The sequence below is a fragment of the Cupressus sempervirens genome, chromosome 4, assembly GCF_028749045.1.
Source record: "Cupressus sempervirens isolate cs-2001-9-10 chromosome 4, ASM2874904v1, whole genome shotgun sequence".
NCBI classification, from domain to species: domain Eukaryota; kingdom Viridiplantae; phylum Streptophyta; class Pinopsida; order Cupressales; family Cupressaceae; genus Cupressus; species Cupressus sempervirens.
This window is the reverse complement of record NC_143121.1, coordinates 163777799-163784967: the sequence shown is the minus strand read 5'-3', so window position 1 is coordinate 163784967 and position 7169 is coordinate 163777799. Positions and strand designations below refer to the sequence as shown.

The 7169-nt window shown below is 32.7% G+C and overlaps 1 pseudogene across 1 annotated transcript; it reads right to left on the bottom strand.

Annotated features, from left to right (window-relative positions):
• Positions 1-3142: 3142 nt before the first annotated feature.
• On the bottom strand, positions 3143-5743 carry LOC149560495 (cysteine-rich receptor-like protein kinase 10; annotated as a pseudogene). The gene is made up of 5 exons (XR_016363698.1): positions 4985-5743; positions 4144-4287; positions 3889-4031; positions 3596-3806; positions 3143-3519 (listed from the first exon to the last, which is right to left on the bottom strand). The product of XR_016363698.1 is annotated as a cysteine-rich receptor-like protein kinase 10 (transcript).
• Positions 5744-7169: the final 1426 nt, after the last annotated feature.

The window sequence follows — 7169 nt, the reverse complement described above, 5'->3', positions numbered from 1 at the left end:
AAACTTTTTGGGAAGAGTTTTGAGTACCTTCTTCAATGTTCTTCAATCCTATGGTGTCACATTTTGGATTCAGAATGTTTCCATTCGAATTCAGTTCTACGTCTTTCCATTTTTAGTCCTTTAGGGTTTAAGATATATCGATTTAATTCATTATACTCAAGATATATTTTAATATATGTGACGAGTTCTTTGAGATAGGTTCCAGACCTCTACCAGCTAAGATAAAGATTCTAGGAAATTTTAGGGCATCAGAAATTCAAACTCAGCCAAATTTCAGGGCTTCAGGATTTTAGACTTAGCAAATTTTCAGGAGTTAGCATTTGTCTTTCAACTTGGTTGATTTCTTGTGTTTTCTTGTTTATGTTTTAGTCAGTGGTGATGCTTGGAGATCTTTGGTGATTGGTTGTTGGATAGTCTTCCGTTGCGATCTTTATGATTCATGTATGATGGTTTTCTTGTGCTTTCATACTTATTTTTAAAAAAAAATTATCTTGCTTGTATTTCATCCTTGTTCCAAGGATCTCTAGACAGAGCATTATAGAAGACCAAACTCTTTAAAAAAAAGGAAAACTTTAAAAGCTTGAATATACAGTAATTTGTTGTCCCTGTTGAGAAAATGTTGCTTGTATAGAATGGCTTGTTTTGTTATTTATGTTGCTCTTTGGTTTGGGGTGATTGATAAGAAGTAATAGAATGGCGAAATAAAGCATGGTGGACAATTTAATCTCATTCTTTACAACTAGTTTCTTGTTTTGGTATAGTCCTTAGATTTTCGAGGATACCTATGTGTGGTTTTTTTATCATTGTTAAAGTACAGTTAGAAGAATATTTGATTGTCTGTTGAGGATTAGTTGACAGCCTGTACAAGAAATAAGGGTTTGTATTCCTTGCATGTCTATAGTGTGCTAAGTTGTTTCTAGGAGAAATTTTGGCATTCGAAAAGCTTTTATGTCCTAGATTTTTCTATGCAAAAGACATTGTACTACTTTTGATGAATATTATGGGCCTAAGACATTTGAGGTTTCCCTAGTGCATACATGTTTCTTGAAATTTTTTTTGATAAAATTTCCGCACTTTTATTTTCAAAAATTAGGAAATATATATCTCGGTCCATCTTAAGGGTAATTTTTCTCTACACGTCAAGAGTACTTTGAAAATTGAAAAGAATTAGCATCCATACTCCACTAATGTTAAGTTGTGTCCTCTACCTCAGAGATTTGCACTAATGGGGTTTTATTGCTTTTGTTGCTATTTGACAATTGATTGATAGAGATTCATTGCTTCTTTATTACTGCTCTACGGTTTGTCTTAATGCAAAGACTGATCAAAACCCTATCTAATGAACATTAATCATGAATTACTTTCTAGCTTGTATGTGTTTGGATTCAAATTTTTTTTTCTCAATATTTTTTGGAAGGAAATTGGATTTGAAGTTCTATAAATAGATGCTATGCCAGGAAATGCTCCACCTGGAGACTTTTCAAAACTATGGGTAATGAAGTTTGTTTGTAGAATTTGGTGAGAAACAAAGGATGTGTTTGATGGGCAATAGTCTAGGTAATCAATTTGTTTGTTTCTTGCGGATGAAAAAGCATTCCTTTAGATGGGTGTAAGTAATATTTCCTAAGTTGTCATCAAGGAAGATCCTCAAGAATTAGCAGTTGATTTCTATGTTTGGTAGTTCAAACAATAAATTTCATTAATATTTTTTTTGATGAACAGTCTTTTTTTTTTATTAATAAATAATATACTTTAACAATAAATTCTATTAATATTTTTTTTGATGAATAGTCTTTTTTATTAATAAATAATATACTTTAAAAATAAATTCTATTAATATTTTGAGAGTGCATTTACTGATAATATTAATATTGTATTGTTGAGTATAGTGCCAAATTAGGAAAGGGGATTTACTAATTGAACATTGCAATTTCGTACTTTTCAATTTCTTATGTGGGGTTATGTGGGAAGTTCAAATTGCTTTCAAAATTTACAATAATGTGTATAGGAACCCTTACTTCTATCTAAAGTTTCAACATCAGATCATCAAATATAAAGTCATATCAACGTGCTTTTTAATCAAGGTGTCCTAAAAGATTAAAAAATGAGACCAAGCTTGTGCACTGTCATATATTTTGTTGATGTTGCATAACATAATTGGCTATGTTTTAGATCCTAGCAATACATTTGATTGTATCATGAATAGTTATTGCCACTAACAATTTCAGATTTGGAACTATTGATTTGATATTGTCAAAGAAAATTAACATTAAACCAACAAGTATTATAACAATTATTAGAATGTGTTCAGCTACTAGACCTTTCCCCTTAACAAAGATGTCAAATATTACTAACAACACTATTTTAAACTTGATCTTTCTCATTAAAGAAGATACCAGATGTTAGTATTAACGCAATTTCAAATAAGTTCACAAACTTTTACGTGTATTTTTTTGTATTTAATTTTGATCTTTCTTGTACTGAAAAAGAAATCTAGAATACAGATTTAAGAAGTATGCTCAGTTTAATGGGTATGAGTCTAAAATAGAGGTTAAATAGTCCCACTTCCATTAGACTGTTGTTGGAATGTAAATGTTCCAAAAGTTAGTCAAAACAGGAATCAAATAAGATTTCTAGATTTTTCATATTTAACTATTAAAAGTCTATAATTAATTAGGTGTAAATATGTTTTTGATTGATTGAGTTAGATCCCATTTTATTAGCATATTTGTAAGATCTTCTTGACTTCAGTTGAATGCTAGATGTTTGTATTCTATTGATGAATAACATACTGACTTATTTTACTATTTTGTTTTGTACCTTTCGTGCTCTTTAATTTTTTCAGCCAGTGATGAATCTATCTTTGTTCTGTATCTTTCCTGCTCTTTAATTTTTCTAATTTTTATTCAAGATTTCAGCCAGTGATGAATCTATCTTAAGAAAATGAGAAGAGTTCAATACGAATCTATTCAATTAAGTAGATATTTCTTTGCATGTGTGTGTGTGTGTGTGTGTGTGTGGTTTGCCAGACAATTGGATCATCACTCTATTCTTTTATTTCTCGAACAATACCTTTTGTTTTTCCTAATTATTTCTAACAAACCTACAATCTACATTTCACACTTAAATTATTTAAAGCAAGTTTTCTAAATAATTGCAAACAGAAAATAACTGATGCATAAATATAATTATTATATAATTTAAATAAATCAAACTTCAAATGATTAACCATTAGCAATCTATACTTAAAATCAGGTAAAGTCCATAATTAGCATGATGTTTACCATGTGCCTCCAACTCTTGTATGGATATGGGTCTCGTCCTGAGAGAAAATTCTTGCTACGCCAAAGTCAGCTATTTTTGGATTGAGCTTGTGATCAAGCAGAATGTTGTTTGCCTTTATATCTCTATGAATGATTCGTACTGGTGAATCCTCGTGAAGGTAGAGAAGCCCACGAACAATTCCAACGATGATATTATAACGTTTTTGCCAGTCTAGCTCTCTGCATTTCTCTGGATCTGTTATTCCTATTATTAACACTTTAGTCACCTCTTCATCTATTCCAGAGCAAATTAAGATATTATGATAACTTACCAAAGAGAAAGTTGTCCAAACTTTTGTTGGGATAATACTCGTACACAAGCAACCTTTCATTTTTCTCCATGCAACATCCTAACAACCTTGCAAGGTTTCTATGCTGAACATTTGCCATCAATTTAACTTCATTTATAAACTCTATTTTGCCTTGTGTAGATTTGGCATAAAGTTTCTATACTGCTATCAAATTTCCATCTCTAGTTATTCCCTGAACATAAATGACAGATTTAGAGCTCCCCATGTGTTGTTAAACTAACTCTAATTTAGACTAGAATGAGCTGTAAAACTACCTTGTACACAGCACCAAACACTCCTTGTCCAAGCTTCTTGTGGTCAATGAAATTTTCTGTGGCTTCTATCAATGCTTGTAATCTAAAGACAAATTTATGCTCGTGCATAAACAACTCAGATACAGGGGATAATTCACGCCTTTCTGTAGCATTACAAAACAATAAGATTAAAATGGGTAAGCTTAGTCTATTCATCACACTGGACTACCACAGCAAGAGGAATATTTAAGTAGAAATGGATTTCAGAGAGAACACCTTGGTTGGTTGTAGAAGTAGTTATTGCCTTTCCAAACAGGGCAGATTTAACTACTTTTCTCCATACAATCAGACAAATAACTAGCACCAGAATGTTGCCTCCCACAAAGCCTAAAACTATTGGTAATGTTTTTGAGGACTTCTCTGTACAATACAGTTCAATAATTAGGATTGTGTCCAGTGGTACTGTAATATTTTCAAAAATGAACATTAGAATAAGATAATTGAGATAGCTCCATTCACGTTAAAGAATTACATCTGCTCATAACTGTAGCATCTAGCTAATGGCTACAACTGAATAATAAAATAAAATATAGAAGAGGTTGTATTTTTAATATCATATTAAAAAGAAGTTCATAAAATATTGTATATGACATGTTAATGACAAGGTAAGCTTCTGACTGTAGAATGGCTTTTGCATCTAAAAGATTGATCTAGCCATCCAATCAAGGAGCAAACAGAATATTAAATAATAAACATTATGAAATGGACTGAACATGCTTTTTATAAGTTAGCTATTACTTTAATCTAAATTGTAGATTTATATAATAGTAAACTTTGACTGAGGAACTCTCTTTTTGTATTTAGAATGATGAAGTGTGATCTGTTTTCTAGATCATTTACTGTAACAATCTTCATAATTTAAGATTAATCTACTTATATAAAAGGAGGAAACAAGAAAAATAACTCGTGTAACATATAATTTGATCAGAAATACAATACAATATCTTTATACAATTATCTACTCGAAAATTGCCTCTCATTCCACTAAAGATTTCCGTGAACAAAACCCAGCACCCTAAAAAGTTTGAATAGGTACTGGTAGAGGAGGCGTTCATACTTTTTGATGCGGGAGGCAGGGGACCAAATTCCTCAGGGGAATGAGAAGGCGACTGAGCAGAGTAATAAAATGAGTACACTCCATATCTCGCCATGCAGCTGCCACACCTAACCTGAGCCCCTTGCTTTGTAGAATACTCCAACTGTGGCCTTGCTTTAGCAAAGCATTTTCTGCAATCTTGTATTGATATGTCCCTACAACACTGAACCCTTGTTTGCAGGGACGTAAGCTTTGTTGAACAGATCCGACAGAAGGGTTTTGATTGTGGACTGGAAAGCGTTAATATCGCTGCCGTTGGTCTCACCGTTCGACACAGAAACTCCATCAGTATCAAGTATTGAAAAGAAATCAGTGCTGCCATAGCGCAAGAAGCAATCATTCAACGATATTTTCCTTCGTTTACCGTTGGGGCAAAACTCTTTAATAGTGTTATTCGCTTCCCGCACACAGTTTGAGCAACTCGCTGCTGTTATATTTCCAGTACACTGTACCAAACCGTACACCTTATTGGGTGATTGGCCATGGGAAGAAGTGTTAAACCCTGAACTTTGAGGGGCGTTTTGAAACAGATCATTGATAACTAGATTCAAGTTTCCAGAATAGATGCTGCCATCGGTGAAAGTTGGGGATTCATTACAGGTGTGATATATGTAGGTACAATTGACTGAAAGAAAGCTGATTAGAAAAAGGGAAAATAGGAGGATTGGAAGAGAAGTTAATCTTTCGCAAGGAAAAAGGGAGGAAAGATCTGTACTTCATATTGTTCTTGCTCTTTTACTTCTGAACCCATTTGATATTTGCTCAAACCCTCTGAAGTTACAGGGTTTGAATTGGGCGAGATTTTTCAATGTCAAATGAAGTCTAGCAAACGCCCAGGCTGAGGCAAATATTGACCCAAGTCGCAGAAATTTCAATTCAGGTGAGCAGTAGAAGTCCAGTAAAAGCGCCAGCTGACACTTTAGTAAAGAGTAAAATATTGCCGTAGGTTCCAGTCTTCCAGAAATTGGAGGGTTTTAATTACTTATCATTAGGTGAGATGTTTCAATGTCAATTGAAGTCACGAATAAAGTCAAAGCTGCGCCTTCAATAAATGGTAGGAATCGGTCTATGGTGCAACTTATTTGTATTGTATGCCAGTGAAAATAATTTAGACTTGTCAATAGGTTTTTGGTCTATCAGTGCAGTTGAATGACTCACAAGAGCCCACCAAGAATGAAGTCTTGCTGAGTGCAAGGCTCTGACATCATAAGGGATGAGGTTGGGATTGTGCCCTGGGTGATTTTGATGGCATTGATGCCCCTGAGTCCCTGGCTCTAAGCCGAAGAGGTTTTAGGCACGAGTGGGCCTGTATTGGATCCCTAAAAAGTCTATGTGGTGGCCTTCATTGTTTGGTAGCTCGCAAGCTTTGTGTCTTCTTGGGTTGTCTCACGGGTCTAAGACCTCCATCAAAAATAATAATAGACTATGACATTATTTAACACTGGCTACGGGTGCATATAAGTGCCCTGTAGCCGCTTATTGTGTGGAATGGCTATTTAGATGAAATACGGAAGGAGAGTATACATGTAGGATTTGAAATAAGTTTGAAAGAGGTATAGACATTAAATTTCCACAATCTATTATAACTAGCAATTCCAAACTTTTGTGCTTGCAACTATCAATCAATAGATTTGTGCTAATATTTTTTATAACTATAATTCAATGTGCATAAATTACATTAAAATTAATTTTCAATTTAAGTAAAATAAAATTTAATTCTTTTAATAAACTAAATAAATATTATTTATTTATTTAATTTATTATATATTATTAAAATATCATTTAAAAAATAACATGTATAAAGTGAATAGTAAAAAATTGCCAAGTATTGGGCTAACCTTGGAATCAAGCAATTCATTGATATCTTTGAAATGGACAGACTTATCCTTTGGGATGAATTAAAGAATAAATTTAAACTTCTTGGTTCCCATAAAAAGAATTATAGTATGATTGTTAAAGCTAGTAAAGACATTCCTACCCTGTGTCATGTGGACTCTAATAGTTTTTTGAAGATAAAATATGGTATCATCATCTCCAAACTTAAAGTTAAGAATATTTATTATATTTTAAATTATAATGTTGACATCATCAATCATATTAACAATATTTGGAATATTGATTTGGATATTTCTTCTAGGAAGAAAGT